At 43.9% G+C, this 14,768-nt stretch overlaps 1 long non-coding RNA gene across 3 annotated transcripts in view; it reads right to left on the reverse strand.

Annotated features, from left to right (window-relative positions):
- Window positions 1-1,657: 1,657 nt before the first annotated feature.
- LOC108536194 (uncharacterized) overlaps window positions 1,658-14,768 on the reverse strand; it is a 22,778-nt gene continuing 9,667 nt past the window's right edge. For 2 of the 3 annotated variants that reach the window (XR_001887447.1, XR_001887446.1), the window contains one exon: window positions 1,658-1,839. This is a non-coding gene — a long non-coding RNA (uncharacterized LOC108536194). Of the gene's footprint in view, window positions 1,840-13,610; window positions 13,758-14,768 lie in introns of those variants that run through there. The other variant, XR_001887445.1, reaches the window with a different exon arrangement.

Below are 14,768 nucleotides of genomic sequence, written 5' to 3' on the forward strand. Positions count from 1 at the left end.
AAAATATTTGTGCTTCAAAGGACACCATCATGAAATGGCCACCCACGGAATGAGAGAAAATGTGTGTAATCCTATATCTGATAAGGAACTTGTGTCTAGAATATATGAAGGACTATTACAACTCAATAATAAAAAGATAATCCAATTTTTAAATGGGCAAAGGATCTGAAGGACATTTCTCCAAAGAAGATATGCAAATGGCTAATAAACACAATAACAGATCATCAACATCATTAGCCATTAGAGAAATGCAAATCAAAACCACAATGCAGGACCACTTCACACCCATTAGGATAGCTATCATGAATAAGGTAACAAGCACTGGTGAGGATGTAGAGAAACTGAAACTCTCATTCACTGCTGGTGGTAACACAACATGATGCAGCTGCTGTGGAAGAGTCTGGCAGTTCCTCAAATGGTTAATCATAGTGGCCCTGTGACTCAGCAATTCCACTCCTGAGTCTATACCCAAAAGAACTGAATACATGTGTTCACCCAAAAACCTATACAGTAATGTTTATAGCAACATTATTCATAAAAGTTAAAGGGTGGGAAAAAAATACCCATCAACATTGATAATGAATGAATAAATAAAACGTGATATATATCCACACAACAGAATATTATACATAATGAAAAGGAATGAAGTACTGATACATGCTACAACATGGATGAACCTTGAAAACATTATGCTAAGTGAAAGAAACCAGGCACAACGTATCACATATTTTGTGATTCCATTCACATGAAATCTCCAGGGTAGATAAATCCATGGAGTCAGAAAGCAGATTAGTGGTTGCCTAGCAGAAGGGGTCAGGGAGATGAGAGGATCGGGAAGTGGTAGCTAAGGGTGCGGGGTTTCTTCTTGTAACGAAGATGTTCTAAACTTGATTGTGGTGATGGATGCATAACTCTGTAAATAGGCTAAAAGTATAAGGGAGTGTACATCTTAAATGGTGCATTATATCTCAATAAAACTATTTAAATAGTATGTTTTATTCAACCCAATATACCTAGAATATGACTATTTTAGCATATCCTTAATATAAAAACTACATATGATACATTTTACATTTTTTCATAACCCAATGTGTAATTTCTGCTTCCAGCACATCTCCATTTGGACTAGTCACATTGCAATTGCTCAACAATCACATGTGGCTAGTGGCTACCACATGGGACACCAAAGTTCTACAGCCTTCAGGAAGATCCTAGGAAGACCAAATAGTTACCAGATTGGTGGGGCTGACTGGTTCTTTTAATACAGCTCCTTCAAGGAATGTCCAGTGCACCCACCCCCAGACCCTTCTGTAGCTGCTGCCGCTGAACGAAGACAGAGTCAAGACTGTAGTCTGCATGAGAGACAGCCCTAGCGGGGTAGAGGGCTCCACGGTCTGTGACATGAGCCTCCACTTTTGGCTCCGTGCTGGTGCACACACTCTTTGGCCGGTTCAACTTCAGACTTCAACATGTATGAGTGGTGTGTCTCGTTTATGAAAATAGAGATGTAATAGTACCATTCCCTCATAACTATTTTGAGAATGGAATGTCATAATGTATGTAAACTGCTTTGGATGGTGTCTGGTACAAAGTAAGCATTATTTGGTATTCGGTAATTATTGGGGAATAATAATCACATCATTCATTTTGTCTCTGGCTTTTGTTTTATTTCTTTGTTTATTTATTTTGCCATGTCTTATAGTGTTGATTGTCTCTGGCTTTTAGCAGAGTGCCTGGCACATAGCAGATTCTCGGGAAACCATAGATCTTCACATTAGAACCTTATGATGTCCTCAACAGTTGGCTCTCTAGCCACAGCCTGAACACTTCCAGGGAGCCCTGTGTCAAAGACAGCACATTCCATATTTAGTTCATTCTGCCATTTAGAATGGACCTTCTTATGTCAGGCTAGTCTGTCTTTCAGTAGCTTTTATCCACAGTCTCCTTGGTCCTGCCCAGGGAAAGACAGTCTTCTCCTCAACATAACATTGTTCCAAATATTTAAGGACAGTCAGTCACCCGAGCTGTCTTTATAATCTTCTAGTTTCCAGCCTATATGTTCTCAGTTCCTTCAGCTCCTCTGCTAACAGGTTTTTCAGCTCTGAACTTTGTTTTTCAGTCTATTAGTGTCCTTCACTTTCTTTTTTTTTGTGACGAGGTTGCCCAGGCTGGAGTGCAGTGGCATAATTATGGCTCATTGCAGCCTCAAACTCCTGGGCTCAAAGGATTCCCCCACCTCAGCTTCCTGAGTAGCTGGGACCACAGGCATATGCCACCACACCCAGATAATAATAATTATTATTATTATTTTGTAGAGATGGTAGTCTCAGTGTATTGCCCAGGCTGATCTCAAACTCCTGGGCTCAAACAGGCCCCCTGCTTGGGCCTCCCAAAATTCTGGGATTAGAGGCATGAGCCACTGCACCTGGCCTAGTGTCCCTCTTTAAATATGGCACACAGAACTGTACGGCCAGCACAGAAAACAGGGAACCATCATCATTTCCCTACCTCTGGATTGCAAAATGCCTTGTTTTTTTATCCAATCATTTCACAGTTGGAATGTAGCATGTTTGTGGCCCCATCTCTTACTTGTACCATTACTTTTTAAAGAATAATACAATATAAAGCAATAATAAATTACTCCAAAGAAATTTCATATATTGTATTATTGAGTTATAATTATGTGCCACAAAATGCACAGATCTCAAGTATTAGTTAGTAAGTGAGTACGCTCCTGCAACAATACACCAATCACAATATAGGACATCATCATCACCCTAGAAACTTCTCTCATGCCCCTTTCTAGTCAATCTCCTCTTCAAACTCCTAGAGGCAACCGCTATTCTGATTTCTAGCCCTATAGATTCATTTTACAAAGACAAAAATTGTTTCTGACATTCACATAAGTGGGAAAATACAGTATTGTAACTTTTTTATCTTAATGCAATACAATTTCATTCCTATTAAATATAATCATATTGCTTTCCATATTTCCTCATAGCTTCTTGTGAACATTTTGGTCTTGATTCTGCCAACCATATCTGCCAATTTCCCTAACTTTATGCCACCTACAGACTTAATAATTCCTTCTGTCCTTTATCCAACGTAAGACAAGACCAGTGATGGAGTCCAGGGTACTTAACTAGAAACATCCCTTCAATTTTCAAGCTTAGAAAATGAGAAGCATTGTGAAAGTGCCAGCCAAATGGGGGCACCTGGAGATAACACATGTGGATGGAGAGGGTTGTGTTCTGTTAGGATGCAGTGAAGAGGGAGGTGATGACAGGACATCCTGGTGGGATGTGTGCTGGGGAAGGGGAATGACTCAGAGGAAGGTCTGAGAGTCACCTGCATAGAAGTGATTACCAATGTGGAGGGAAGAAAAGAGCTCCCAAAGTGAAGAACCGAGAGCTGGGTCGGTCATCCGCAAGAGAAGGCCGCGAAGCTTTCCAAGGTCATCTGAGGAGTCTTGAGTGAAAGCTCTTGTTTGGTCTGGTTTTATGTTTTGTTTTGCTTTGCTTTGTCTGTTTTGATAAGTCCTAAGTGGAGTCTGGCAGCCTATAAGGCAAATGATATTTCTAGATTTAGAAGTAACTGAAACTGTGCAATCATGGAGAGACATAGTCCATTCCCTCATTCTCCCAACCACAGAGCAGTGAGGCTTTGGGGACAGGCAAAGTGCAGGCTGGGGGTAGGGGTCAGGGAGGGACATCTGAAACACATCAGTCTTCCCTTCTTTCAGAGAATTCTGGTAGTCAAGGTGACTTTATCGAAATGTTCCTTACATTTTTACTTTTTGGTTATTTTTGATTCAGCATTATAGGGCTTCTGCTTCTTTGACACACACGTGGGCTTAGAAATGCAGGTAAGCACCTGACCCATGCCTGAGGAAGTGTGAACCTGGATCTGCCATGCCTGGCTGTGGGACTTGAGCTTGTGGCAGGCCTTATACTCACCTATAAATGGGCAAAGATGAGTCAGAAATCCGTCAGAGTGTCAGAATCAGCCAGCCAGCATTTTAAAAAATACACATGATGGGGTCTAGGAAACTATTTTTTTTAGAAGCTAGAATTCCAGTACTGGTTCATAAACTGATATTTGGCAGTTACTGAACTGTAAAGTCTTTTGCAGTCCTAATATTCCATAAATACATGGTAGGATATCCTAGGTAACTCCATGCGGAATTGGTCCTTCCTGGTCCATGTAGAGGGGCTTGAGAAAAGATGAAGGGATGGAGGTAAGAACAATGGGAATGGGGTATCTATCAGGCATGGTTACGGGTTCTTAGTAGACTAGCGTTTTACGGAAACATCTATGATAAGGAAATGAAGAAATTAAAAAGGCATGCCGGTGGCCCATTTGGCATGTAATTCAGTGTAAGCAAGGTACTAATACTGCACCTACAGTGGACTGAACTGTAAACCTTTGAGCATGAGATAATTTAGGGCTCTCAAGTATCATCTGAGCTGGCATTGAGCTTGCAGAAGGGCTAAATCCTTTAGCTTCTTCTATTCCCCTTTCACTCCCTGCAACCAAACTACTTTTTGAGCCTCTAAGCCTCACTGTCTTAGCCTGAGTCTAAATCTACACTATCCCATGTTGACACCGGCATCTAGTTAAAATAACCTGGGGTCTCTTTAGGACCCAGAAAAAGGAAGGGTAAAACAGAAGAGGAAAGGGAGTCTGTTCAATAAGCTGAACCCCTCTTTGTCAATCATGTGGCTCATTTGCAGAAGAGAAACTGAGGCACACAGCAATGATGTATTCAAGGAACCACGCTGGACACAGCAATAGACTCTTTAACCTAGCTTTCAGTCCTTCTGGGATTGGATTCTCTGCAAAGAGACCTAAAAATTTCCCTTCAGGACTGCTGAAGGTTGTTTGAATTGATTTCCTGCATCCCCTGGCAGGTGGCAATAGGGGAATTTTTTAAAAGACTATTAATAGAAGTTATGCATTAGGGAATGTCTAGTGAATCACTAATACAGGAATTATGTCTGGTAATCAAAACTCATGCTGAATAGTGCTGATGTTATAGTGTGTGTGTACACACATGCATGTATGCATGTGCCCGTACCCACGTGAGTCAGGGTCAAGAAGGTTAAATATGTCAAAGGCACATTGGTAATATGGTTTCCTCCTGGCATTGGTCCATATACAAAGATTTTATTCAAGAATGAGCCCACTAAAGTATAAAGTTAGTTTAAAATTAGAATGTAATCAGGTTCTTAGCATCACCTGATGGCATTCTGTCCTGGTGTAAAGAGTTTTTAAATCTCAGCAGCTCACACATCTCCCCGAAGCTTAAATATATGCATGAATCACCCGGGAATCTTGTTATAATGCAGATTCTGATTCATCAGGACTGGAGCAGAGCCCAAGGCTCTGCCTAACAAGATCCCAGGTGGTGCTATGCAGCTGGTCTGTGGACCACACTAAGCAGGAGGGGATAGAGTGGCCTGACTCCTGAGCACAGGCAGACAGCCTGCAGAGTCAGCTAATCCCCAGCCCTGTATCCAGATACTCCTTCTGACCATTCCTTTATCTAGCCACATATTGTTTATAAATAAACCACAGTACTCTTAAGTGTCGCTAAGATTTTGGCATGTCACCATTCCAAAAATCTTGAGGACCAAGGTAAGGACTCCACACATCACCTTTGCCTCCAACTACCCACCTCCGACTAAACTCTTAAGTCCTTCTTTGCACAACCCCAATCCATCCCTTATAATCCATCCCCCCAACCCTACCATTTCTTTCCCCATTTTCCTCCCTACAGAATAATCCAATCCTATAATAGAAAACAACTGTTGACTACTGTGTGCCAGAACTGCTTTTTGCTATCCTTATTGGGTTTGTAAATGTCACTTTATGAGGTACTTATTATTCTAACCTCTATTTTACTGATGAGAGATTTGAGACTCAGAGGGATCAAGTAAATTGCCCAGAGTCTTACAACTAATAAATGGAAATACCAAGGTGTGCACCCAGGTTGTCCAACTTTAAAGCCCACATTCTTGGCCCACTGTGATGTTGGAAACTGTTTCCCAAGGTGGTGAGCACTCCATTCTCCCCAGGATGTCAAGGGCTTGCACATCCTCTTCTCAGCCTCAATTGTGTCTGGTACTAACCCATGCTGACTACTTTAATCTCTCCTTCACCTGGAATAAAATCACATCAGGTTCTGAATGTCCAGGATAAAAATTCTGATTCAAATTTCAAGCTTCCTCAGAACTTGAGAAGTTGGACAAATCAATATGTAAGATCCCCAGCCTCTCCTTCCTAAACCTCCCTGCTACCCTGCATGGGACCACCTTATAGCCCCTCCTCCCGCTCACTTCAAGCCCCTGTTCTCTACCCTTCTTCCCTTCCACATCAAAAGTGCCTTCAGCGAAAAATCTACAAATTATTAATAATACCTCCACATACTTGAGGATTTGGGGGCAGCTTGCATTTTAAGCCTTATCATTATTCAAGGGAGAAAAGTCTCAGGGAACTGAGGTCTAAAGAATAAATGGTTGTTGATTAGGCCCAAGCTGTAAAGGAAAGGAGGAGAAGGAAGGATATTTCAGGCAGAAAGACCTATTCTTGCATATTGTAATATGCATATCCTAATAAATGTTTGCTGATGAAGCAAAGAAAAGAAAAGAGGCATATTTAAGGGATTTCCCTGCAAAACCTCTGGCCTCCCTTCCTGCCTTTTATCCAACTCTAAGAAAAGACAGTTGGATTTTTAAAACCATAATATGTGTCTTCTCTCCTACCCTGACCATATGAGTTGACTTTTTCTTTAACTAGATAATCTAAAAGTAAATATAAAAATTCTACCAGTTACCACTTAAAAAAAAGAAAAGCTATGACTTCCAACCAAAAGGCGCTTGTTATAAGAGAATAAGGCGGAGGTGCTTCCTTTACCCTCCCACTGGCACATTTGGCTATTCAGGCCCCCAAACCGTTTCTCCTTCTGGAATTGCTGCATAATGATTGGGGTCTGGCCTCTGACCTCTGGGGCCCTATCAGGAATGGGAACCAGAATCTTGAGCTTTGCTGGGAAGGTCACATGTTGGCCTAGTTCATAACCTGGCAGCTCTACCCATTGTCTCTGTGCAGCTTGGTTTTCTTGCCTCACATTTCAACTCCTTGACTTGTCTGAGTTATGGGAAGTTATGGCTGCTCTTCTAAGAGCAAACAAGCAAGAGGACAGTAGCAAAATCAGCTTCTGGTTAAATTTCAGGCAGCTCAAGGGGTCTAGAATTGGCTGATGGCTTTGCACCTCTGAATAGAAGAGTATTCAATGGCCGGGCGCAGTAGCTCACGCCTGTAATCCCAGCACTTTGGGAGGCTGAAAAAGGCGGATCACCTGAGGTCAGGAGTTCTCCACTGCACTCCAGCCTGACCAACATGGAGAAACCCTGTCACTACTAAAAATACAAAATTAGCTGGGCGTGGTGGCACCTGCCTGTGATCCCAGCTACTTGGGAGGCTGAGGCAGGAGAATCGCTTGAACCCAGGAGGCGAAGGTTGCAGTGAACCAAGATAATGCCATTGCACTCCAGCCTGTCCAGCCTGGGTAGCAAGAGTAAAACTCCATCTCAAAAAAAAAAAAAAAAAAAAGAAGAAGAGTATTCGAGGTGCACTTCTTTTCCTTGCCCTTGGCCTGTATTGTAGTAAACTCTTTCCCCTGGCCACTAACTGTTGAGAGATCAGTGGGTTATGAATACTATTATGTGCCTATCATTAAAGATGCAAAAGTGAGGAAGACACATGGTCTCACTGGTGTGATAGCCATGTGCCTGTAATCCTGGTTACTTGGAAGGTTAAAGCAAGAGGATTGCTTGAGCTCAGGTGTTCAAGACCAGTTTGGGCAACATAGTGAGACCCCCATCTGAAAAAAAAGTAGGAATAGTGCTGGCCAGGCACAGTGGCTCATGCCTGTAATCCCAACACTTTGGGAGGCTGAGTTGGGAGGATTTTTTATTTATTTATTTTTTTGAGTCAGAGTTTTGCTCTTGTTACCCAGGCTGGAGTGCAATGGCACAATCTCAGCTCACTGCAACCTCTGCCTCCCAGGTTCAAGCAATTGTCCTGCCTCAGCCTTCCTGAGTAGTTGGGATTACAGGTATGCACCACCAAGCCCAGCTAATTTTGTATTTTTAGTAGAGACAGGGTTTCTCCATGTTGGTCAGGCTGGTCTCAAACTCCCAACCTCAAATGATCCACCTGCCTCGGCCTCCCAAAGTGCTGGGATTACAGGCGTGAGCCACTGCACCTGTAGTTTCCTTGTTAAAACTACATTTTTAAATTAAAAAAAAAAATTAATTAGCTGGGTGTGGTGCATGCCTGTAGTTCCAGCTACTCGGATGGCTGAGAAAAGGATTGCTTAAGCCCAGGAGGCTACAGTGAGCTGCACTCAGCCTGGGTGACAAAGTGAGACCCTGTCTTAAAAAAAGAATAGTGTAGACCAGACCAAAACAGAATGGAATGTAGAAGATTGAGGAAGAGGAACCTGGGATGCACTGGGAAGCTGTGATCATAGGTATAGGCCAATAATATGAGCTGAAGCAAATAGTTTTTTATCATCTACTGAGATATACCATGATCTTGAGGTGGGAACCAAAACCGTTTGACTGGTAAGGGCCTACGTAAAAGAACAAAGAGCAAGATGGGGGTGTTAGCATGGGTGTTCAGAGGGGAAATTTTGAGCTTTTACACAGGCAAGTGTGGGATAAGAGTATGGTAAGTGTTTAAGCGAAGTCTTTTAACCAGTTCTCATCCACAAAATATTTGGGAGTGATCTGAATAAGAATTAGCTTATTCTAAGAACAACCAACTTGAATTTAAAAGGTAATCTCTGGCTATTCAGCCAAGGGTTGAGCATCTAATTATTAGTTTACATGTTTGTCTCTCACATTAGACAAAATTTCAAGGGCAGGGACCATGTGTCTTCTTGTTTTGAGATGGGGTCTCACTATGTTGCACAGGCTGGTCTTGAACTCCTGAGCTCAAGCAATCCTCCTGCTTCAGCCTCCCAAGCGGCTGCAATTACTGGCACATGCTATTAGGCCCAGTAAGACCATGTGTCTTACTCATTTTTGCATCCTTGGTGATAGGCATATAATAGTATTCATAACCCACTGAGGTCTCAACAGTGAATAGCCAGGGGAAAGAATTTACATTAGGCCCAGAGCAGTAGCTCATGTCTGCAATCCCAGCATTTTGGGAGGCCAAGGTGGAAGGATCACTTGAGCCCAGGGATTCAAGATCAGGCTGGGAAACATGATGAAACCCCATCTCTACTAAAAATTAAAAAAAAAACAGCTGGCTATGGTGGCACATGCCTGTAGTCTCAGCTACTCCCGATGTGGGAGGATTGCTTGAGCCTGGGATGTCAAGGCTACAGTGAGCTGTAATTGCACCACTACACTCCAACCTTGGCGACAGAGTGAGCCCCTGTGTCACAAAAAAGGAAGAGTTTCAGTAAAAATTAAGGGCAAAGAAAATAAGCTGAATAGCTAGAGCCATTTCAACTTCACCTACTCCTGCACAAAGCTTAAGACGAGGGCAGACCTATGCCCTAAAGTTGCCTTAATGAAAACCTCTCCTTTCCTCAGCCTCCACTGCTCTTATTTCGCACTTCACCCATCTCGTTATTGTCTATGCATCCCAGCTTTTGCATCATAAAGCAAAATCCCTAAGTGAGTTGTGATTCTGACACAGTTTGTTCACCGGGTCTCAATTGGGGAAAAAAACCACTATATGGTATATCAATCTTTCTCCAAGACACCCAAACGGCATCATCAGCAAGCCCACGTCACTCATTCCGGGGCCATTCAGGAAATGTGGTCTTGTCAGCTTTAAAATCATGAGATCTCTAAGTTTGGAGAAGAGGCTTTATTTCTGGTACAGGTTTACAGCCTGCAGGGTGGCCAACCTGACAAGCTGGAAAGTAGCCTTCAGCAGAGACTGTTAGCAGGCACTTCAAGGGAGGAGAAGTTGGAACAGAAATTTATGCTGAAGGGTAAATTTGGCTAAGTATATATATTCAACAGGTAATAGGAGGAACTATAAATATTCGTGAAGGGGGTCCTGATGCATGCATACTGAACAAACATGCATTTTACATGAGTCCCATGTTCATTTTGGGGTGGAGACTTACCATTTAATTGCAATGTAGTTAAGCCCTATATGTCAAAAGGTGAAGCAGAGACATGATGTCACTCAAGTGCACAGGCTCTGTAAATGCCAGAACCAGTCCATGGTGAGTGGGCACTTATCAGGAGAAAGTTACTGAAATCAGCCTCTTGTCCAGTGAAAGCTGTAGTTTTGGCTTGTGGAACAGGTCAGTTCATTAGCATCTGGCAGTGGACAAGCTACAGTTGTTTCAATATTGCTTATCCCAAGGCCAATGCTTGATTACTAGAGAAGAAGAAAACCCTTGTGGCAGTTGGGATATAGTTTATTCTTTAAATGTAGGGGTTCATGACTTAACCTTGCCTGGCGTGGCCTCAGGTCCTGTTTATAACGTGGTTTTTTTTTTTTTTTTTTTTGAGATGGAGTCTCGCTCTGTCACCCAGGCTAGAGTGCAATGGCACAATCTTGACTCACAGCAACCTCTGCCTCCCAGGTTCAAGCAATTCCCCCACCTCAGCCTCCCGAATACCTGGAATTACAGGTGTGTGCCACCATGCCCAGCTAGTTTTGTATTTTTAGCAGAGTTGGGGTTTCACCATGTTGGCCAGGCTGGTCTCAAACTCCTAACCTCAGGTGATCCACTCACCTCAGCCTCCCAAAGTGCTGGGCTTACAGATGTAAGCCACTGCACCTGGCCTATAACTTGGTATTTTATTACCACAATTGATCTGTTCTATTAGTCTTATGGTCTCTCTCTTTTTTTTTTTTTTTTTTTGAGACGGAGTATTGCTCTGTCGCCTGGGCTGGAGGGCAGTGGTGCGATCTCAGCTCACTGCAAACTCTGCCTCCCGGGTTCACACCATTCTCCTGCCTCAGCCTCCTGAGTAGCTGGGACTACAGGCGCCCACCACCATGCCCGGCTAATTTTTTTGTATTTTTTAGTAGAGACAGGGTTTCACTGTGTTAGCCAGGATGGTCTCAATCTCCTGACCTCATGATCCACCTGCCTTGGCCTCCCAAAGTGCTGGGATTACAGGCGTCAGCCACTGCGCCCGGCCATGGTCTCTATTTTAACATTAGTGCTGGTCAGCGTCTAAACTGCAAAAGGGAGGGCGTATAAGGAGGCATGTCTGACCTCCCATCCCGTCCTGGCTGGGAACTTAGTTTTTAAGTTTTCTCTAGGGTCCTGTTGGCCAAGAGGAGATCTGTTCATACGGCTGAAGGGCTTAGGACTTTTTTTTTAGTTCTCAGGCTTAAGGGCCATGATGACCAGTTCAGGAGTATCGAAGGGAGAATTGGGGCATTCACATCATTGGCTTGAAGGAGCAACTCCCAAGCTGGTTTCAAGATGGCTGGCAGGCCCTGTGTTGTCACAAAAGAGGGATTCCCTTTGTCCAAAGCTAGGAGAGCTCAAATTCTCTACAGCTCCTCCCATCAGACAGATGCCCCAAAAGAGCTAGTGAAAGGAGAATGACCTGGTGGCACTGAAAATACAGACAGGCTCCCTTCCCAAGAACTCCCGGTGCCTCTGTCATGCATGCAGCCCTGGGGCTAATCGCGAAGTTTCGTTTGTTTTCTGAAAAGGCAACTCACCAGAAACGTGAGAGTAAAAGGCAACTAGGAACAAGGAAACTAAACTGCTGGTGTTGCCTTCCTGTGCTCCTCATTCTGCTGACTCACTCCTTGCCTCCGAGGTGAGCATCTCCAGCTCGGGCTCAGAAGTGAGGCCTGTTGATGGAAGCGTGATGAGGCCTGCTAGTCTAGCTGGAAGGCATCTTCTCTGTCATCATGTCAATTTGGTAAAATGTAATTCACCTATCTCTCTTGATGTATAGGAGGCTCAATTTGAAAAAATGAGGACTCTAATGGAGCCAAAGTCCACAGATATAAATATCTCCAATAACAAAACTTTTTTTTTTTTTTGAGATGGAATCTCTCTCTATTGCCCAGGCTGGAGTGCAATGGCACGATCTTGGCTCACTGCAACCTATGCTTCCCAGGTTCAAGTGATTCTCCTGCCTCAATCTCCCAAGTAGCTGGGATTACAGGCATGTATCACCATGCCTGGCTAATTTTTGCAGTTTTAGTAAAAATGAGGTTTTGCCATGTAGGCCAGGCTGGTCTTGAACTCCTGACTTCAGGTGATCTGCCCACCTCGGCCTCCCAAAGTGCTGGGATTACAGGCATGAGCCACTGTGCCCGGCCATAGTTTTTGTATTTTTAGTAGAGACAGGGTTTCACCATGTTGGCCAGGCTGGTCTCAAACTCCTGACCTCAGGTGATCCACCCACCTCGGCCTCCCAAAGTGCTGGGATTTCAGGCGTGAACCACTGCACCTGACCAACAAAACATTTTTCTTGCCCAAACTTCACAGACCTTTAGAGCTTGAAATAAGCTAATTGGACCCCTTTTAAAGAGACTAAGGCCCATGGTGACAGGGCTGGGACACAAACCGATTTTTGGGGGATTCCAAGTTCAGTACTTCTTAATGGTTCTTGGTTCTTCCATGCCCTTCTAGGTTGGCAACTTGTTCCTGGGTTGGCAACTCAATCCTGGGACCCCTAAATTGGCACCCCAAAACTAAAAAGGGAAAGAAGATGTGACTTTCGGGGACCACTGTCAGATCACTAAATTGAAAGAGAGCTGCAGCCACCGTCAAAATCCCTCATGCTTCTTGAGAGTTTCAGAGCGTCAGAGCTTCCTGACTCCAGTAGCCACGGCTGTGACCCCATGGAGTCCTCTAAACCTCAGGTCTCCATGGAAATGGGAGTGACCTCTGAGCATGTTTGACAGACATGTTTTGGAAGGATTGGGTGGCAGGAAGAAGGATCGTGTACCAACTTACACCTTAGGGGCCTGGAATTGGAACTGATGTCACTGCTAGCAGGCCAAAGCAGTAGTTGAGCAAATTCTGTCAGTTCTACCTTCAAAATATATCTAGAATCTAATTACTTCTACCACTCCCACTACCACCCCGCTTCAAGGCATAACTCTAGCTCCCCTAGCATCACCCTCTAACTGGACTCTCTACTTCTGTTCTTGACCCCTGCACTCTATTCCAGAGCGATCCTGAAAACCTGATTCAGATCACGTCACTCCTCTGCTTAAAACCCTCCCATGGCTTCTCCCTCACTCACAGTAAAAGCTAAAGTACTTTACTGTGTACTACAGGGTCCAACATCATTGGGTCCTATAATACTCTGACCTGCTGTCTCCATCTGCTTCAGCGATAACTGGCCTCTCTGTGATTCCTTAATGGTGCCAAGTAGGCTCCCACCTCAGGGCCTTTGCACTGGCTATTCCCATTATCTGAAATTATCTTCCCCTACCCCAACTTCTACCCCCAGACAACATGACTAGCTCCATCACTTCTTTCAAGGACTTTAATCAAAAGATACCTTCTTAGGAAGGCTCTTCCTGGCCACCCTATTTAAAATGTTAACATTCACTTACCTGGCTGACATGTCACATACCTCTTCCCACTTTATGCCTTCTCCTTAGCACTTGCTAGTACATATATTTTACTTGTTTATCTTTATTTATTGTCTTTCTCTCCTACTAGAATGCAAATATGCTGTATCTCCAGCAACCAGTAGGTTGGTACATACTAGGCATTCAATTAATATCTGTTAAATGAAAGAATAAATGAAAGGATGGTTTGGGTGCTTAAACCCACAACATAGTAGCACTGGCCTGTTCTCCAGCTGGGAATTAGGAGTCAGGCCTCCTGAAGGAACAACATTTGCATGTCCACACCCCCAGTGGTTTACAACCCTGTCTCCCCCAGTGGACAAATGAATAGAGATGCATTCCCTATACTCACATCATTCCAGCCTGTGCCTTCTGCACTACCTTTCCCCTCCCAAGCCCACACTACCTCAGGGATCTTCCTGCCAACTCCAGTGACGTTTATCTTGAATAAAGAGCAATTGTTCAACTGGCAGCCCTTACTGTGTATCAGCCACTATGCTAAGCATTTTACATAGAATATTTTATTCAATTCTTATGAGACACGTAATATTTCCCCATTTTTCACAAGAGAAAATTGAGGCTCAGAGACTGCACTGAACATCTAATTGGGTGATTTCCTTTTCTCTGAGAACTTTTCACTTACCCACAAAGATGGGCCCTTACTGGCCTGTTGATAACCAGCAATACCACCCTCCACTCCTCAGGCCAGCCCTGACTGACTGGGCCAATGTAGAAGCCTGATTCTAGTGGGGCCAGTTTTCTTTTCCCAGAAATGTGGATTTGGATACAGAGATATTTGTCCTCCCTCTTAGGCTCTTCATAAAGGTGGACTGGAATGTCAGTGTCTGGTCATAGGCACCCTGAGGCCAATCAAGAAAGAAGGCCAGTCGAGGTGGCTCACACCTGTAATCCCAGCACTTTGGGAGGCCGAGATGGGTGGATCACAAGGTCAGGAGATCAAGATCATCCTGGCCAACATGGTGAGACTCCAACTCTACAAAAAATACAAAAAATTAGCCAGACATGGCAGTGTACACCTGTAGCTCCAGCTACTTGGGAGGCTGAGGCAGGATAATTGCTTGAACCCAGGAGGCAGAGGCTGCAGTGAGCCGAGATTGAGCCACTGCACTCCAGCTTGGGTGACAGAACGAGACTCCATCTCAAAA

The sequence above is a fragment of the Rhinopithecus bieti genome, unplaced genomic scaffold (assembly GCF_001698545.2).
Source record: "Rhinopithecus bieti isolate Rb0 unplaced genomic scaffold, ASM169854v2 scaffold_13259, whole genome shotgun sequence".
NCBI classification, from domain to species: domain Eukaryota; kingdom Metazoa; phylum Chordata; class Mammalia; order Primates; family Cercopithecidae; genus Rhinopithecus; species Rhinopithecus bieti.